At 34.2% G+C, this 21,330-nt stretch overlaps 1 protein-coding gene across 3 annotated transcripts in view; it reads right to left on the minus strand.

Annotated features, from left to right (window-relative positions):
- The window catches only part of LOC123318393 (dynein axonemal heavy chain 8-like), a 1,393,903-nt gene that overhangs the window by 648,140 nt on the left and 724,433 nt on the right, over positions 1–21,330 (minus strand). The window lies entirely within an intron of this gene.

Consider the following 21,330-nt stretch of genomic DNA (forward strand, 5'->3'; position numbering starts at 1 on the left):
AAAATTGTTACATTTGTTATGTAAACGTAGCATTAATGAGGATATTTAAATTATCATAGATGCTCAGATTTGAAAATTTCAAGATGACAGGAAACAAAAAAGAATTAATTTGTTAGATTTTTTTGATAGTAGGAATGAAAGCAATGTTTTTGTAATTTGGTGCTGAATATTGAAAGATTGCATGAAATATTATCGATGCATTATGTATAGTGTTCGAGAATGTTATAATCTCTTATGAGATCTTCAAATGAAAACTTGGATACAAGAATAACCATTTCTTTGATGGGAGAAAATCCTAAGATGGAGGTGATATTACAAATAAGAAATTAAAGAAGGAAGAAAGATAAATTTGATAGGAACATTGAGATTCTTCAAGTGATATGGAGAAAATTTCCGAAATTTTGAAGTGCAACAATATAGTTCAACAATGAATTCGACCAGTGACAGCATAGACTTCATATCGGATAAGTAGTGTCATAGGAACTGACTTCCGTGAAGTAATATTGACAGGACAATCAGAGATATAGAGTGAGGTAATTTAGTGATTAGTATTTGAGTGTTTGTATTTTATTATTTTCTGGTTGATTATAGGTTCTTAATTGAGTATTAAATTTTTTTATATATATATCATATTTCAAAATTCATTAGAAGTTTAATTTAATATTAAATCAATTTCAAAAAGGTTTATGAATCCGTTTAAACTAAATTTAAATTTTTTTATTCATGACAGGTTGACAATAAAGGGATTTCCCAGCAAACCAACATGTTACATGCATGAGGGTGCTACATAACATAAACAGAACATTTGGAACTCAACTGTGGATTTATAAATGAATATTCCATACACATAACGTTCTCATTTCACATGATACATATCAAACATAATATAATATTTATATATCAAATACATTAATTTGTTATGTTTTTCATGAAAAGTATATGGTATATCAATTTAGTATCATCTGTGATACGCCTCATTTTGAATGAGAATGTTATGTATATGGTTTCTTAACCATATACATAACATTCTAAAACTCTGGTGTATTCATTGATTCGATTTTGTTTTTAATTTTTTTTCCACTGTAGGTAGCGCTGTTTAGAATTTGACAGAGCATTGTCAATAGATATTTGAAAATAATTTGAATACTTTCCTACGACTTACGAATATGTTGCATTTATAAGCGATTATTGGTGTGTGAAAATGTATTAGTTTCGAGAAAGAGTGTAGAACATTCATTTATGTAACATGTCGTTCAGTAAATTCAGCTTACTATATGGACAATCAAGAACTATTATAGCTAAGAATTCGGTGTTGTTGGAATTTGAGGCAGAACCAAATCAGATGAACGAACATTCGGGACGGATATAGCTAAGTTTTATGGCAACTTCAGCAATATTTCAAAGAAACTGTATTGGAAATACGTAATGTAAATTGTGAGCATGTATTGAGAATCAGTAATACATATCTCTATTCGAGTCTGATCTTTGAATATTCTTCCTGAGTAGATATAGTGAAAATTCCCTTTCCGTCAACTGAATATATTGGATAACTGTGTTTTATTAAAATCAAATTGAATTACCCTCCTCATGAATACAATTTGTCAAACAGTCATTACTTTGAAGAAGAATAGTAAATACTCCTTCGAACCCTTATTCGATAGTGTTGAAATATTGACAGATTTGTTTTTACAACGAAAATTATACTGTAAATCACAAATATTCCTTAACAGCTGACAAAATGGACGAGGTCATATTTTGAACTCGTTGATCGACATTCGATATCAACGCAAAACCGGCGAAACAAAATAAAACGAATGAGTATCATTGGATTTCCTTTGGTAGAACAAGGATAGAACGAAGCAAATGACATAATGGCGCCGCCACGAAACTGATCCCATATCCCCGATTTTCTGAAATGTTGATGCTTGCAAATAGTGACAAGTGCACACACCAGTATTTTAGACATCTTATATATGGTATACCAATTTAGTATCATCTGTGATACGTATCATTTTGAAAGAGAATGTTATGTATATGGTATATTTATTTATAAATGCACAATTTCCATTCAAATGTTCTGTTAATTTTATGTAGCAATCATAGCATTAAATCCATATTATTCCAATATGAGAGTATATACATAACATATATACTTATATTAATTTTTCAGCTGTCGTCATCCCGACAGTGAAACTTATAGTATGATTTATTGAATCGTAGTAGCTGTTTTATTCAATTTCTTACTACTAGCGGATAGAATCCGCCAAAATAGGCGAATTATAAATGAACTTTGATAACTCGACTTTCATAACCTCAATTATTGACGTTAGGAGGAAAAAGAAGGGTTGTGTGATTATGCTGAATATTCACAATAATGCATAATATGACAAATTTATTATAATTTATAATATATACAAGGATAGTAAACCTGATTCCATTCGTCAGAGACACAATATTGTGTATATCTGATGATTTTGTGTGACAAATGAAAAGCAAATACTCGAGTTATTCTTTAAAACATAAAGAATGCGAATTTAGTTCGAGTTTTGGGACTTATTTGGTTTCCGCATTGGTATAAGAATCAATTTATATTCCATACAGTTAATATGGTGCACTTATATGAATTAGTCACATGTTTCCATAGCTAGATAGGTTGGAGGGACCACTTAGGAACACAAGACGTCGAAAAGTAAGCAGGTTCGAGCCCGGAATGAGAAGGAATTTTAGGTCGGAGCGGAAAACAACCACGGATCGTAGACATAGGTTACTACTAAAGAAGTCTCACGTATAAATACTGACAATCAATCAGGTGCAACAATAAATTATCTATTTGGTACAGTTTTTGCCCAAAATAAGTACGTATTTCATCAAATATGGCGATCCATTGAATTTTGGATGTCGTTGTATTTATTGAGGTTATATTTCAAATTGGTAGCAGACGTTCTGTACCAGAGCTATCATCTTTTGCACATAGCATATAAGGTACAAAGTACCTATGTGTACCGAACATGTAATATTGCAGTTTCGTTACAGTGTACATAGCGAAAGGCGTACATAGAGCCCTCGTTGGATAGTTAACGGATAGATCGTGTACGTAAATTTGCTATGTAACATATGTTGCAATATGTATGATAAGTTGATGTTATGCCATTGTGTTTGCTGGGTTGTATAAAACGGATCATAACAAACTGGCGCCCAACGTGGGTCACTTAACCCATATGGTCCCACACATTTGTTTCTCTTTATTTCGATAAATTTCACTATATATTGATGGAGTGAGATGAATAAGACACAACAGACTCATTTTCGAAGGAAAAATCAGATAGCGATTTCGGAAAAACATATGCACTCTAGCGAGTACACTGGGCACTCGTGAGGTCTCAGACAATACAAATGATATGTGAAATTTCATTTTATTATACATATATGGTTTATTATATAATATGGCTTATTAGTTAAACATTGTGATACTTTTATGAAACAGTCGCTCTCAATACAAAGAACAACATTGCATTGATCGAAGACGCCATTGCCGACATCGTAACTGTTTTTCGTTTTTTGTTGATAACAAGAAAAGTTTCACTGAACTTGAATGTGATATATAATACAAAAAAAGGGACACGAACTATCACTGACAGTTGAAAAAAATTTCGGCTGTACAAAAAATGTTTCATGAGTTCAAGATTCAGCTATCCCTGTTTGAAAACCTTCTAGACTCGCTCATTATACATCATAGAACACTACAGTATCGATGCAGTTTTGATGCAAAGTGGTAGATGCCATCACAGGGACATTTTACCTGTATATGATCAACTGTACCCAAATGAGTACAGTGGGACCATATGGGTTAAAGTTGTAGAGATATATCTCTTTTTTTGTGAATTTTGATATTGAATCCGATTATAATAATCATTTCCATTTTTTTTGTATATATATATATATTAATAAATTTATTTCACTATCATAATATGGGGACAAGAAGGAAACAGCTGGATCGGAAGGAGAGGAAACAAGTACGCAAAAAAATAGTGATACAAACATATTGGATATTTTAATGAAGATGAAAGAAGATATAGAAAAAAAATTCGAATAAAATTCTATGGATTTCAAAGAGTTTGCGGAAAGAATTGAAAATAAAATGGGAGAAAATTCGAGAGCAATAAAAGTAACAGCAGAGGGATTGGAAGATATAGAAAAAAGATTTGAAAATAGAATGGAAAAAGGTTTCATGAAAATTAAAGAAATTTTCGATGTACGAGTCAATAAAACAGAAGAGAAAGTAGACAGGAAAATTGGTATGATGATGAGACAATGTCAGGAAGATTTGAAAACAACAAAAAAAAACATTCGAAAGGCGGTGAGAGAAAAATTAGATACGGATATAAATAGAATTAAAGAAAACGTAGACAAACAAAATGAAATCTTACAAAGAGTAATCATCAAAGAAAATTTTAGTACACCAGAAATCATGTATTCAGATAATTCCAAATGGAAGTTCAATGGAAAAATAAAAAGGCAACATCCTGTTCCATTTGTTAGATATTTAGAAAATAAGGAGGGATCTTTCTCAACATTTAGAACATTTAAGGAATATATAAGAAATTTATTATCTGAAGAGGCACTATTATGGTACAACAACAAGGAATGAATTTATATAATTTTCCAGATTTCAAATCAAAATTTCTAGATTATTTTTGAGGTCCAGCATAACAAAAGATTATTAAAAACGAACTATTTAGTGGAAAATTCAACCCCATGAAAGGATCGCCATATCACAGGTATGCGATGCATATTTATAGTGTTGCACAATATTTAAATGCAGATTTCACAGAAGAATACGTGGTAAGTTAAATAATACAGCATTTTGACAAAGATTTAGAAGATGTGTTGTTATTATACGATTTCAAAAATATGGATAAATTATGTCAATTTTTGATGAGTCAGGAATATAGGTTGAGGAGAAAATACATTCACAACAATAATCCACAGTATTATAGGAATAACAATAATAACAGACAAAACCAGAGAAATGAAATGCAGCAAGGACAAAGAGATAATTATAACTATCAGAGTAACAACAACTACAACAACAACTATAGAAATAACAATACAAGATACAGAAACATTTACCGAAATCAGAATCATGGCAGGAAGAAAATCAAATGGGACAATCAAGGGAATATCAAAGAGGATACACTGACTAATAAAGAAGGAGTAGAAGCGAGGAAGATAGATCAGATCCACAAGGGAATAGAAGAATAAATGTTATGAACAGGCAGAGTAATTCACAGGAAGATGTAAGAATTTTGAATGAAGACAGATATGAAAATATTCAATAAAAACACCTATTGAAATCAACAATATTTATCAACATCCAAGAGAATTTATAAATTTAGGAGAAAATGCGGATTACAGTGATGTCAAAAGTTTAATTTACGTGAAAGCTAAATTTTATAAAAAAAATATTGTTGCGGTAAAATAGCTCAGTTTTGTTGGTAAGCTTTAGTGGACTGTAATCACGTTTTTGTTCTTGAACCAATCTAAGCCGATGGCGAAAAAGACGAAATGGATAGCACTTACAGGGTCGTTCCAGAAGATATTCCTGTAGACTTCCGTCCTCACGAATAGGCCTATTCGGTTTCCTCTTCTTTAGTACTCCCTCTGGGAGAACCTCACCCGATCCCACCTTCACGCCGCGACCAGACTTTCTGGGCAACTTCCACTATAGGTTATGCACTGTTTTTGCTTAACACTAATTTTACGTCTTTGCGGGTTAATTATTTGACTTTAGCAAGTTTTCTAGCGACACTTGATTAGTTCACGAAGCGATTTTTCAGCGAGCACACACTGTTTTCAACATCCAAAATTAGACTGTTCCTTGTGGTCAGTTTTTCTTCACATATTTCGCACATATGTCTAAAATGATTGCAGCGCGTCGAAATATGAGCTATATTACTTTAACAAATATCGAAATTCTAATAGGTACTGGTTCAGAAATAACACTCATCAATAAGAATATTTTGAAGGAACTCAAATTAGAACAAAATTGTTACAAAATACCCAAAACAATTTTAATAGGTGCAAATAATAAAAAATTAGGGGAAGTTTCAGTGGGCATTATGGGAGAAATTATATTCAATGATAAAGAATATAAAATGAAACTTATAATAATTGATAATATGGATTATGATATGGTACTTGGAACAGATTAAATGGATAGGAACAATGTGATAGTGGATTACAAGAATGGACAATTGCAAATAGGAGAAGATATAATGAATTTTGAGAAAGATGGTAGAAAAAGAAGATAAAATGAAATTGAATGGAATGCATATGGAAAATTGCAGGATGTGAGAAAAATTATTTGTTATTCGAATAAAATAAGAGAAATGCAAAGCTTGTTAGGGAAATATCAAAATATCATAACTAAAGAAAACAGAATTACTAAAGACTATACACACAAGATACAACTTAAAGGATTAGAAAATTTCAAAAGTAAAATATATCCAATACCCTATAAATATAGAAAGGAAGTAACACAAGAAATAAACAAAATGTTAGAAAATGGAATTATCGAAAAATGTTATTGCAGATTTATAAATCCTATCGTTGTTGTTAAGAAGAAAAATGAGAATTAATACTTTGTGTAGATGCAAGAAATATAAATAAATACACAATTCCCCAATATGAAGCACCAATTAATGTAGAAGCAATATTTGGTAGAATTACAGGTTCTCATATATTTTCAAAGGTGGATTTGAAACATAGTTTTTGGTTGATTCCATTAGATATAAAAAGTAGAGATTACTCTGATTTTTCTATTGATAGGGTTCTGTATAGATTCAAAGTTGTACCTTTCGGATTGAAAAGTTCTTGTTCGGCTCTAGTACGAGCACTCCATTCAATTTTGAATGAACACGAAGAATTTATTTTACATTATATAGATGATATCTTGATATTTTCAAAGGATGAAGATAGACATTTGAATCACATTGAGATATTGATGAAGGAATTGGATGCATCAGGATTAAAAATCAATGTAGAGAAACGTCAATTTTTCCGAAAAAAAAAATTATATTTCTAGGATCTAACTTAGATCAAGAAGGAGTAACAGTAGACGCAGAAAGGATTAAAATTATAGAAGATTATAGAAGACCAGAAAATTTGAAGTCATTAAAAGGATTCTTGTGAATAATTAATTATTTCAAAAAATTTATTCCAGATTTGAGTGGACAAGAAATAGTATTAATTAAATTATTAAGGAAAATAAATAAATGGCAATGGAAAGAAGAACAGGAACAAGTTTTTGCGGAATTAAAAAAAGAATTTTCTGAAAATTTAAAATATATCATCCTCAATGTGATCAACCATTCACGTTGAGAATTGATGCTTCCATGTATAAATTTGCTGGAGTATAATTACAATATCAAAGTGGTATAGAAGTACCCATATGTTGTGTTTCTAGAGTGATGAAGAAATATGACAGAAAATATAGTGTAACTGAATTGGAATTTGCGAGTATTATATTTTGTGTAAAAAAAATTGAGATTTTATTTATTAGGATCGAAATTTTTTATTGAAACGGACTATTTATCATTGCTGAATATTATGAATAATAGATAACTCAACAAAAGAATACATCGAAGAACATTACTTTCACAGAAATATGATTTTGAAATTGAATATATAAAGGAAAAAATAATATGGTAGCACACATATTAACAAGAGATGATGAAAAAGGGAGAAAAGAAAATAGAAAAGTACAAATTGAAATGAATAGTCTGAGGGAGAACGAAGGATTATTTTCAAAGAAGGAAATAGTAGAAGGACAAAGCAAAATTACAACACAAGAATTGAAGAATTGTTCAAAGATTCATGATATTTATATAAAAAGAACAGGGGAGAAGGATTTATATGTCATAAGTGAAAGATTAGCGAGACAAATTTCAAAAGAGTTACATGAAGAATATGGTCATCCAGGAAGCAGAAAAATTTGGTTGATATTCCGGGAAAATTATATATCGAAGAAAGATGGGACGCTCAGTAAAAATATCACTAAACATTCTAAGATATGCCAAATGAACAAAAAAAAGAATTTTGTGAATTATAATGAACCAAGAAACATATTTGTAGAAGGAAAATTGGATACAGTTGCTATAGATTTTCTAGGGGAGTTAATAATGACAGAAAGAGAAAATAAATTTATTTTCATAATGGTATATATTTCCTCGAAATACATTAAATTGTATTCATGCCCAAACACTAAAGTCAATACAATTATAAGAAGTGTAAAAAAATATGTAGAAGAAATTGGAAAACCAAGTAGAGTAATTTTGGATAATGCCACATATATTCAGAATGATAGATTTAGGAAATTTTGTCAACAAATGAATATTACATTAAATTACACCAGCATAAGACATCCTGAATCAAATTCGTTAGAAAGCTTTATACAAGAAGTATTGAAATTTTTGAGGATATTAGTTGAAGGAAATCACAAATCTTGGGATCTACAATTACACAAGGTAGAATTGTTTTTGAATTAAATTCCAAATACAATAACAGAGGAAACTTCGTTATTTTTGATAAAACAAATGAACCCTGAAAGACACTCTGGGATGACATAGATGAAAGTAATTATGAAGACATCTTACAAGAAATTAGAAGGAAGTTAAAAAAAGTGGAGAAAAATATCTTAAAAGGATAGAGAAAAAGAAAATTATATTCAAGAAAGGAAATTTAGTTATCATCAGATCTAAAAGATTATCTGATAATAAGAAAGATATTTGTTCAAAACTATTACCTCTTTTTGAAGGACCATATATGATTGATAGTGAAAACAATTTGAATAGTTATCGATTGAAGGAGATTAACATAGATAGAGTACGTGGTATCTTCAATATCAACTTGAAAATTATAAAAAAATAATTTTTTTTTTTGGAATTTCAGTTTTATATTCATTTTTCATTGAAGGTTACAAGTAGGTTATTTGAATCTAAAAGTTTTGTTTAAAAATTCAAAATTTTTATTTTCAGAATCTTCTTTGAAGAATAAAAATTTTAATTTTTTGAGAATTTGTATGAACTCATCCTTAGGTATTTGTGTGTGTTGTTTTATAATCTCCCATTTTTTTTCAATTGTTTTATCAATTCTTTGGGGATGTTGGTGTATAAAGATTTTACATCCAATGAGTATAGTCGATGGTCACTCTGTAATTCAATGAAAAAATCATTAAGAAATGTTAAATTACAGAGTGACCATCGACTATACTCATTGGATGTAAAATATTTATACACCAACATCCCCAAAGAATTAATAAAACAAGCAATTGAAAGAAATTGGGAGATTATAAAACAACACACACAAATATCTAAGGATGAGTTCATACAAACAATAGAGTATATAACAAACAACAGCTATTTTCAATATGAGGAATACTTTCACAAACAAATTGAAGGTCTAGCCATGGGCAACTCAATATCAGGCACGTTGGCGCAGTTGGTACTGGAGTTGATAGAGGAGGAAATTATGAGAGAATATAAGACAACATTTTACAAACGCTACGTAGATGACTGTCTAATTGTAACAACACCAACGTAAATACAAACGATCTTAAATCGTTTCAACAGTGTACATGTATCATTACTGTTCACACTCGAAGAGGAAGAAAACAACAGCTTAAACTTCTTGGACATGACACTGATAAGGAAAAATGATGAACTATTGACCCGATGGCACAGAAAGGAACAGAACACAAGTCACATCTTAGATTCCAACTCCTAACACCATCACTCACAAAAGAAGAGCACAGCCATTGGATACATAGACAGAGCGTTAAAACTTACATCACCGATACTCCGGAAGAAAACATTAATAGAAGTGAGGGAACTCTCTATCAAAAACCACTACCCTGAAACATTCATAAAAAAACTCATAAAACAAAGGACACACCGACTCTACAACACACAATATTATTGTTGTTGCAATCAAAAATAATGTTGGGAACACTGATGAGTATGTCATATGTCAGCGTTCGTGATTATGCGTAGAAGAAAGTTTCAGTTGTACGTTAGAGAGTTAAGAGGTAACAGCCATTGTGTGAATCCAAGTCAGTCTGTAATTGATTCTTGTGTGAATAAAAGACATTAAATTGTTTAATGGCTTTATCATTCCCAGTCAACCAGAAATGTAACAGTAAGTCGCAGGGAGTACCCAAAAATATCGCATTGAAGCGCTTCTTTGAGAAGTTTCATGGATGTACTTAAGATTTCACATTGTGGACGTTAACGTCCGAATATTGTTAAGTTTGCGAATTCCTCAACTTTAGATCCCTAGTGGTTGCATGTAACATCATATCGAGATGTTCCGATGAAGTGAACATAGCTACTACTATGCGACTTCTCTCTGTTGATATTTTTGAAATATTGAATCTGTGATATTTTTAGAACACCAAATGATGTGTTGTGAATATATTTCGATGAACTCCACCCAGCGACTTCTCTAAGAAAAACTTTCAGTAACTGTCTGAAATGTTCTATTTATCAGCACGTGGTCTCGAGGTTAACTCATAACCTAAATCCCGCTATGCTAAACGTGGTGTGACGTGTTTCGTTCTGTGACTGCGTTGTGTTGAGAGAATGAACAAACAAAATCTTTATGAATGAATTTTTAGAATAATTTTTTTAACCGAGCTGTTCTATTATTAAATTTCGTTTTAGTTAAGTGTTACTTGACGTTGATTGATTAATTAACGTGCAGTAAAAGGTGAGTAGTTATATAACCTATTGAAATAATGACTACATCATGATCACTTCTTGGCCCTCTTATCCTCCCCATTTTTGCACCTTTGTAACGTTCAACTTTCAACATACCTCATATGAATTTAGGTGATGAGTAACATTCACAACCTTCAAAATCAAACTTGGAATTGATTTGAATCATCGAGAGAACTCCAAATTATTATTTTAGATACTGTGCTGGAAAAAATCACCTTCTACTGTTGTTAGATTTTTCATGACACTCAATTTATTACTATCAATACAGCTCTGATTTTTTCTTCTTCAGCTGGACCATGCCGTTCCTGAAGTGGAATGAAGATTTATAACAAGATCTATGTTCTTTATTTTATATATTTGGATTTGTATGAAACATATTAATCTTGAATAAAAAGATATCAGTAATTCATATAGTTGTTCAATTTCCCTTTTGAGGATGAGAGCAGAATGCGAAATATATGTAGGTAAGAGTAAAGAGTAAACACAGGGTACACATGAGGCGTTCACAGCTGAAGAGGCCCAAGCTACATTTTTTCTGAAATTGAGTTTACGAGTATATAAAATTTTGATTCATTTTCAGGCAGTTCTTACTGTTAATTCAATTTCAGAAAAATTGTAGCTTGGGTCACTTTTCTTCGGAACGCCTCGAATATAGAGTGAAAATTGATTGCCGCGATGGTAATTATCAAATTGAACATGAATATAACTTCAATAGAGGATACACTTTGGTAGTTTATTCTGTCAAAATAATCGTTCCAAAAACCTCCAAAATGAGAAGTCGCAAAGTTGCTGTCTAGGGTGCTTTTTTTACACCTACTATGTGATGTACTGGGTAATTACCCGCGATATGCGATGTTGCGGACATTAAGCACTCTCCAGTAAGTACTGGTGGCCTTTTTTTAAATCAACATTGTGAAGTCGCATTTCCACAGTGGTAATTCCCAACAACTTCCCTGTGACTGAAACTGGTTGACTGGGTTGATACTTTCAAAGGCTTCCACCACAGGTTATGGGCCCAGCAACAAAGCTTTGAAAGTACGGTGATAATCGAAGTTAAAAGGAATCTTTTCTGATCGGCGTGCACGTGTTCGGTGAAAGTGAAAATGGAGGTGATCACCAACAAATTGAACAATTCCAATTGGAATGTTTGGAGGTTCCAAGTCAAATTAACGTTGATTTCGAAGGGATTATTCGAGATCACGTGTGGTGGAGAAACTCTTCCTACGGAAGATCAAGATAAAATTGCAAAATGGAAGGTGAAGGACGCCCGTGCCCAAGAAGCACTAGTTCTTCGGATGGAGGATGAAATCATCTCCCATGTTATGCAGTGTGCAACGGCCAAAGAAATGTGGGAAAAATTAGAAAGCATTTTCGAAAGAAAATCCGAGGTTAGTGTTCACCTGCTCAATGAGCAGTTCTATAACCTGAAATTCAACGATGAAACAGTGAACACATTCATCTCTAAAGTCACAAATCTGCAAGCCAAGTTGAAGCAAAATGGAGAAGACATTCCGGAAAAGATGGTCCTGACAAAAATCATCATCGCTCTTCCAGAAAAATTTCGTCATTTCCGGTCTGCATGGGAAAGTGTCAGTTCGGAATGTCAAACGTTGAACAATCTGACAGCGCGGTTGCTGATCGAGGAGGAGCGGCTGGCGAAAGAAGAAGAAAAATCCGTGGCACTGATGACAGTTCAACGTCGTAACGTAAACAAAGATAACCTAAAGTGTTTCGCGTGTGGAAAATTGGGTCATTTCCTAAGTCAGTGCCGAAATGTTCAGTGTAATTACTGCAAAAAGAAGGGGCATTTAATGAAAGATTGTTATTCGAAGAAGAAGAAGGAAGAACGAAGTAAAACCCGGGACAATGGGAGCAGTAAAGCAGCTGTAGCACTCCTGACAGTTTCAGACGAGGTTAAATCGAAAATAAACATGGAATGGTTTATGGACAGTGGAGCATCTCAACATATGTGTAAAGATCGAAAAGTTTTCTGCAAATTTGAAGAAATTAAAGTTCCTAAGTTCGTAAAAATCGGTGATGGTTCGACTTTGCAAGTAAAAGGTCAAGGTAACATATGTCTTTTGGCCTATAATGGCACAAATTTTCATTCTGTCACATTGTATGATGTTTTTTTTGTTCCTGAATTGAAAGTGAATTTGTTTTCACAAGGTGAAGCCTTAGATAAAGGTCTATCTTTAATTTCGGATGCTGAAAGGGCACGTTTTGTTGACAAGAAAGACATCACAGTAGCTATAGCAATTAGATACCAAAAACTATTTAGAATGATGTTTAAATGGTCTACGTCTTCTGAGCATACATGCAGGTGTAAATTTAACAAACTTGAGAATAATGCATGCTATTTAGCAAAATCTAGAAACGATTTAGATTGGTGGCACAAAGCTCTTGGTCATCAAAATGTCAAATACATAAGAAATATTTTAAATAAGAATCAAATTGAAATGGAACAAACCGAAATTTTTTGTAGTTCTTGCGTACAAGCAAAACATTGTAGAGAACCTTTTTATGCAAATGATAGTAGGGCAAAAGAACTTGGGAGTATAGTACACATGGATTTGTGTGGCCCTATGGAGGAACGGTCATTTAATGATTCTCGGTACATTTTTTTTGTTAAAGGACGATTTTAGTAATTACAGGTTTGCTTATTTTTTGAAAAGTAAATATGATGTACCTGAAGTGTTGAAGAATTTTCTTGAGTTATTCAAAACCCAAACAAATAAAAGGGTAAAGATAATGCGAAGCGATAACGGAACAGAATTTTTAAATTCGTCGGTAGATTCTTTGTTTAAAAGAGAGGGTATCAAACACGAATGTACTGTGCACTATACTCCACAACAGAATAGTAGAGTTGAAAGGGAATTTAGGACAATAATTGAGTCAGTAAGGGCTATGCTCGCAGACAGTAAATTACCAAAAGTTTTCTGGGCAGAAGCTGCAAACAGTGCAGTCTTCTTATTAAACAGAACTGGTATGAGTCCAGTTAAGGGGAAAACTCCATATGAGGTCTTTTTTAATAGATCATTCTCTTTAAAAATGATTAAGGGGTTATTTGGCCAAAAGGTATGGTCATATATTCCCCAAGAAAAGAGGAAGTAGTTGGACGTGAAGAGTAAATCTGGAATATTTGTAGGGTATTCTGAAAATGTTAAAGGATACAGAATCTACTATGAAGACAAAAATACAGTGGCCATTGAGAGGGAGATAGTTTTCGAGAAAATGGAAAAGGAGAAGGAAAGATCTATCTCGCTGGATATTGACAATCATACAGATAGTATTGATAGTCAAGATGGATTAGATGAGGAAACTCAAAACGTTCCACAGTCTTCAAGTCTTGAACCTGACGCTGATCATAGGTCAGAGGAAACTGATGAAGAATTACTGCAGGAAGGATCTACTAGGCAGAGAGATAAAAGGTTGCGACCTTTATCAAAACTGAAATTGCCTCAGAACTTGGATAAAGACTTTGATATGAGTTATTTTAGTCTGGACACTGATGAGCCCACGACTTATGACCAAGCTATGAATAGCAAGTATGCAAGTTGCTGGAAGGAGGCCATAGATGAAGAAAATAAGGCACTAAAAGCAAACAATACTTGGGATGTAGTTGAAAAACCAGAGGGTGGTGAAATAATAGATTGTAAATGGATTTTCAAAATTAAAAGAGACAAAGACGGTAAAATATCAAAATTTAAATGTAGATTAGCAGCAAGAGGTTTTAAACAAAATGTTATGGAAAATGTTTATAGTCCTGTAGTTAGACTGACTACTGTTCGGTCAATTCTGGCTGTGTGTGCTCAGAGGGGGTGGATCATTCATCAGATGGATGTATGTAATGCATTCCTTCATGGTCAATTAAAAGAGAATTTATATATGTACATACCAAAAGGTTGCGAAATGAGTGGTATAATTTGTAAGTTAAATAAAGCCATTTATGGTTTAAAAAAGGCACCACTTTATTGGTACGAAAAATTCGATAGGTTTATGATAAGTGAAGGATTTAATAGAGGAAAATGTGATTATTGCTTGTATATCAAAACTTCAACAGAAGTGACCATATATGTATTAATATTTGTAGATGACATTTTGATCACAGGGTCTTGCTTAAAGGAAATCAATAAGTTAAAGTTGAATTTACATATGTCATTCAAGATGAAAGATTTGGGATTGTTAGATTATTTTTTAGGTATATCTGTTGAACAAGATCCCAATGATGGAAAAATTGTATTGGATCAAAAACAATATCTCAATAATGTTCTTTCAAAATTTGGTATGATAAACTGTAAACCTATCAGTACGCTAATGGACTGCAATTTTAACTATGACTGTTTAAAGTTCGAAAAATCAGAGAGTCCTGACATAGAAAATAAATGTAGACAAATTATTGGCTGTATAATGTATGCTATGTTAGGAACCAGGCCAGATTTATGTTCAAGCATTAGTTTATTATCTAGATATCAATTGTGCCAGTGAAGGGTTGTTAATTGCATTGAAAAGAGTATTAAGGTACATAAAAGGATCAATTGAATTGAAATTGATATATTGTAGGAAAAATGAAGATATATTAACAGGCTATGCTGATGCGGATTGGGGTGGCGATACTACTGATAGAAGATCAACTAGTGGTTTTTGTCTTTATGTGTTTGGAAATATTGTATCTTGGAATTCAAAGAAACAGAGTACTGTCGCCATGTCAACTACTGAAGCTGAAATTATAGCTCTAAGTTTATGTATTAGTGAAGCATGCTGGCTACGAAATATGTTTTTAGAGTTGAAATTTGAAAAAGATTTGAAGGTTAACATTTATGGAGATAATCAATCTGCAATTCGTTCATGCAGTTCTCACGAACAATTGAAAAGAGTCAAACACTTAGATATTAAATATCATTTTACAAAAGAAAAGATTGCTGAAGGTATTATAAAGCTAAAATATTGTAACGTGCGTTTCTCGGAGAAGCCTTAATCTCGAGCGCCAGCTATTCTTTTCAATAGGAAGAATAGCAAACCTACCAGGGTAGCTGCTAGCCAGAGACAGAGCTCGGTGTTGTCTAGGGTAGTAGCGACAACGAAGAAGTCAAAATCGAATTATGTAAAAGTTTATTCACACCTTCGGAAACTAGTTATATGTACAAGGGAGATATGTGTGATATAAAATATGAGTGATTCTATCAGTGAAAGCCTTCCTTGATTGTGTATTAATCGGGTGTAAATTCGCGAAAATTCGTTAGCCGCATTCTCATGATTGAAGTTCTGAAGGGATTCCACTAAATCGGTGAGTTTATTTTGACAAATCTCAATCTCCGAGGCGGGATTCAATGACGTTGGGGGTAATAGAGGTTCATTAGACTGAAGTACTTGTCGTAGTAGACTCCGTTTAGTCATCACAGTACCCGGTATCGATTGTCCTCTCAGTTGTAATTCGTATGTAAGTTCATCACTGAGTAACCGGTTTACATCCATGTTCGACATATTATTTTCAACTAAGTCCGATTCAGAACGCACCAATCTTTCACACTCGGTATGTCTTTCACAATCTGTTTAAGTTCTAAGTCCAACCCGGTGAGTTAATCGTCAGCTAACCTACTCACTTAAGTTCGAAGTGGGTATCGGTGTAACCCCAAAAAAAAATAAAGTCTAAGTCCCGGCGTATCGGAAAAAAAAATCTAAGTTCAAGTTCCGGCGCACTAAAATAATCTAAGTCCCGATGTATCGCACCAAAAATTTTACAAGTTCAACGTTACTCGAAAAAAATTTCAATCAGTCCCACTAAAGTCCGAAAATATTCGCGAAATACCGCACTCACTCGCAAGTCGTTTCGTATAGTCCGGAAAATGTCCCGAAATTCGAACCGCACCAGAACGCACAGGTTAGATTCCAAATAGTTTTTCACGTTCAGTATCCAGAAAATAAATCGCAATAATCGAATTTCAGTTTTTCAGAAAAATCAGAAATAATTGGTAAGTTTCAACAGTACAGGTCAAAAGCAAATGACAGCAGGTAGACAAGTTATCAATAGGGTAATAGGTGATTCACTAATACCGATAGGTAAATCAAACCTATTAAATTTTACCAATTGTGACAATAAATTTTCAATGTTCGGAAATTCACTCACCTTCAATACGAAATTTAAAACAGTTCAATTCAATAAATCAGAAATAATAAGAAGAAATCGGAAATAATTTTCACTGATATTAAGGCGCAACAACAGTTCAGTTTTCAATAACTCAATAAAGTAATCGGCAAAAAGGAATAATCACAAATTAATTAAATTATTTCCAATAGGTTTCAACAATAGGAAAATTTTCAGAATATAGTCCCATTCAATTCACAGTATAACAGTTCAATACAGAGTGGCAGGTAATAAAACACAGTTCAAGTTTATTTTTCACAGTTCTCGGTTCAAGAAATAGTTACTCACTGTTCTTAGGTTTTACTCACTGTTTCGGGAATTCACTCACTGTCCGGTTAATGTTTCTCACCTCTGTTGTTTCCTACTAGATTTTGCACTGTCCCTGCTCGGGCGCCATTTTGTAACGTGCGTTTCTCGGAGAAGCCTTAATCTCGAGCGCCAGCTATTCTTTTCAATAGGAAGAATAGCAAACCTACCAGGGTAGCTGCTAGCCAGAGACAGAGCTCGGTGTTGTCTAGGGTAGTAGCGACAACGAAGAAGTCAAAATCGAATTATGTAAAAGTTTATTCACACCTTCGGAAACTAGTTATATGTACAAGGGAGATATGTGTGATATAAAATATGAGTGATTCTATCAGTGAAAATACATTCGGGAAATCTTATTCGGTCACGAGCACTTTATGAAATTTATACCGGGTGTAGTGAAAAATTAACGGTTCAATAAAAATGCGCCAACCAGAACTGACGAATGCTAAGGACTTGCTATACGGTATCGGTGTGTAGTTGTATTTCTCCGGGAATGAAACACAATAAGGGCGGGTCTGTTCGAGACTTTTATTCGCTGCCCCAAGGGTTGTAGCACACCATGATTGACAGCGAAGAAAATGTCTATTTTTAACGCAACTACGGGATCTCACTGACTACGTGCGGTATCTCTTATTCTCTGCCCCAAGGGTTATAGCACACCATGATTGACAGAAAAGAAGAGATTTCGGATTTAACACTTATAACGCGGACAGGGGGGTTGACGGAACTTTCCCTTCAGTACCCCAAGGGCTAGGGCGGACCTGTTCGAGACTTTTATTCGCTGCCCCAAGGGTTGTAGCACACCATGATTGACAGCGAAGAAAATGTCTATTTTTAACGCAACTACGGGATCTCACTGACTACGTGCGGTATCTCTTATTCTCTGCCCCAAGGGTTATAGCACACCATGATTGACAGAAAAGAAGAGACTTCGGATTTAACACTTATGACGCGGAACGCGGACAGGGTAAAGAACGATAAAATACAACAGGAAACGATACAGTACAGCAGTGTCAAAGTTAAAGAAGTAACGGCGTAGGTCTAACAAAGAAACTGAACGGTACAGACGGGGACCTACCTCCTTTGTTTCAAGCACTCGAAACTCAAAGGATTTAAAAGAAAAACTAAAAAATTAACTCTAAGCACTGATGCAAATAACACAAAATGATTATTCTTCAACGGCGAAAGAATACCGAAAATTAACTGAATTTATAAGAGAAGTTAGAAACCACGTTAGAAAGCGAAATGTACTCAAGCGAAAGGAAAGCACTGAAGTAAAATTCAAAAGTCAGCCGAAGAACTGAAGTAACAGTCGAAAAGTGGAAAAGTCGAAAAGTGACCGTCGCGGGGGGAAAATTTGCTTTTATAGGCATATCCCCTCTTACGGTAAAAATCTGAAAATTCCAGAATGCGACAAGAATGAAAAACGTCGTCAGCTCCGGTTTATCGCATATCAACAGATGAAAAACGTCGAAATCTTCAGCGGCATGTATAAAAAACAACGTGAAATACAGATAAACGGTTTTTTTACATTTACTCTGCCTGTCGGAATGAACGTACGGAATATTCGAGAATTAAAATATTTTCAAAGACGGAAATTTAAAACGAAAAAATGCACTAAGATGAACTCCAATTTTCCTCAGAAAACTGGGGTTCATTACAATATGTTCCTAGTTGTGAACAAATTGCAGATATATTTACAAAACCCTTGAATAGGGTGATATTTGAAAGATTGAGAAGTGCTTTGCTATTCTTATTGGTATTTTTTTTGTTATCAGCTGTTTTTTGTTTTTGTGGGGATTTTTGATTGAGAGGGGGTATTGTTGTTGCAATCAAAAATAATGTTGGGAACACTGATGAGTATGTCATATGTCAGCGTTCGTGATTATGCGTAGAAGACAGTTTCAGTTGTACGTTAGAGAGTTAAGAGGTAACAGCCATTTTGTGAATCCAAGTCTGTCTGTAATTGATTCTTGTGTGAATAAAAGACATTAAATTGTTTCCTGGCTTTATCATTGATACTTTCAAAGGCTTCCACCACAAATATATAAAGAAACCAACAACGGAGACCACAGTGCATGAGAATGTGTTTTATTTTGGAAACGGTGCCTCGTACATCAAAAAGTCAAGAAACCGAATTTACTCCAAATTAAAGACGGATTTGAAAAGTCATTTTTATTGTCGGAAAAACCAGTGGCGTATCATTTTTTTATCTGAAAATATTCAGTCTCGCTGCAGTACGGAGGCCACTGGTAGGATAGAAAAGAAATGATATTATGCAGAAAGTGCTCCTTGACGCTCAAAAATAATGTCTCAAATTTCATAAAAATATTTCAAGCACTGTGAAAGTTATTAATAAAAAACATTTTTTTTTCTATAAATTTAACACCCCGTGACTCGGAGAGGAAATCTTTCTCGACATATGTTTATATGACAAACTAGGGCTTATTTTTGATTTAGCATTAGTGGTTAAAATTTCTTGGTTATGATCTGGACCACCCTGTATTTGACAGCGTCTGTTTCGAAATAGCGACTACCTCTGTTGGCAGACGCTAACGATTTCAATTCAGTTAAGATCCTAGACCATTTTGACACAACATTCATCTTGGTAACTATTAGAAAGTTTCAATCGATTTTTTCTCATCTTTTCAATTTTTTTTATCCAATAAGGCGACCACTCACTCACGCCCGGCAGACGGGCGGTTTCAAGTTTTCGTAATAAAGTTGAACCAAAGTGCCAAACCAAACCTTTGGTAACTTATGAGGTAGTTGTTTTTGCTGCCAGCTCTCGGACTAAGTTGGCAAAGTATCTCCTCATCTCAGAGTCAACTTGTCGGTGGAGCTCTTCCCTATCGTCCTGGTGTTCTGCCTCACTTGGGTTGCAAGATGGACTTTCAGCGTCAATCTCATCAGAGGTGTTGGTGTCGTTCTCTGTTACCGGCGGACGCTGAAGTTCTTGTTTAATTGCGTTGATTCTGGCCATTGGTATTAGTTCATTTTTCAGAATTACGCGGTACTGGTCTGCCACCCGTTGTTCAGTGACATTGAGATTTGGGTAGGCGTTGCAGAATTCCTCATGGAGCCTTTTCCTATAGTTGTTCGTGTTCTGCCCTAGTCCCGTGATGGAGTTATATATGCGCACAATAGTTTCATGCATGGACGTTGTCCACTTCATGCGCTTTCTAACTAACCCCGCTTGGGTGAGCACTGGCTGAATATCCTGCGCAGCACCTTCAGCGGTTCGAGTCGGCAATTATGCCTTGCGGCTTTCACACTCCTCTTCAGAGGAAAATTCACTTATCCCAGATATCTCATATATCAAAAGGATTAAGCTCTGTTGGAGCCCTTTCCAGGTTTTCGGGCTCGTGGTGGTGGTCGGGTCCGGGTCGCTCCTCGGCTCCCTGCTGTAGGTTGGATTCCTGCTCCACCCGCATTTCCTGTCGGAGCAGACGGTGTTCCTCTGCATTCCCCATGTACTTGCGTACACTTCTCGCCGTTCCGAGCAGTACCGCCTTCTGCATGACTTATAAATATTTTCGTCCAACTGTAGTTTTCTCAAGTTCTCTAGTAGTTTCTTCGGTATCAGGCCTGTAGATGAAATGACAATAGGGATGGTCTTTATATCCTTCAGCTTCCACTGTCTTCTGGTTTGGTCCTTATTATTATTATTATTGAAGGGATATCCGAAATGGACGAACATGAAAACCCTAGCACAACAATGTGCAAGAAGAAATTAAGCGGTCAAGGGATAAATGGTTTATAGGCAAATGCCCGGAACCAATGAAAGGCAGGTTAGGTTTAGTGGGTCGTGAACTCAGGAGAGTGAGTAACCCCCAAGCGTTCCCTAGAAATGGGTTCCTCTGGGCGAGAGATAGAGCTCCGTGTTTTCACGGTCGCAGATTCCCCCTGCAATATAAAATAATTAAATAATTCGACGGTTCGATTATTTCGGATTTCCATACAGAAAAACACAAAACCACAAAATTGTTTTGAATACATCAACTGCATTTTTGTCCTAGTTACAGAAGCAACTAAAACTGTTCTGAAATACTTATTAGCGAAAATAAATCAAATTTCATACATCATGCAAAATTCCATATAGAT

This window comes from Coccinella septempunctata, chromosome 1, assembly GCF_907165205.1.
Source record: "Coccinella septempunctata chromosome 1, icCocSept1.1, whole genome shotgun sequence".
NCBI classification, from domain to species: domain Eukaryota; kingdom Metazoa; phylum Arthropoda; class Insecta; order Coleoptera; family Coccinellidae; genus Coccinella; species Coccinella septempunctata.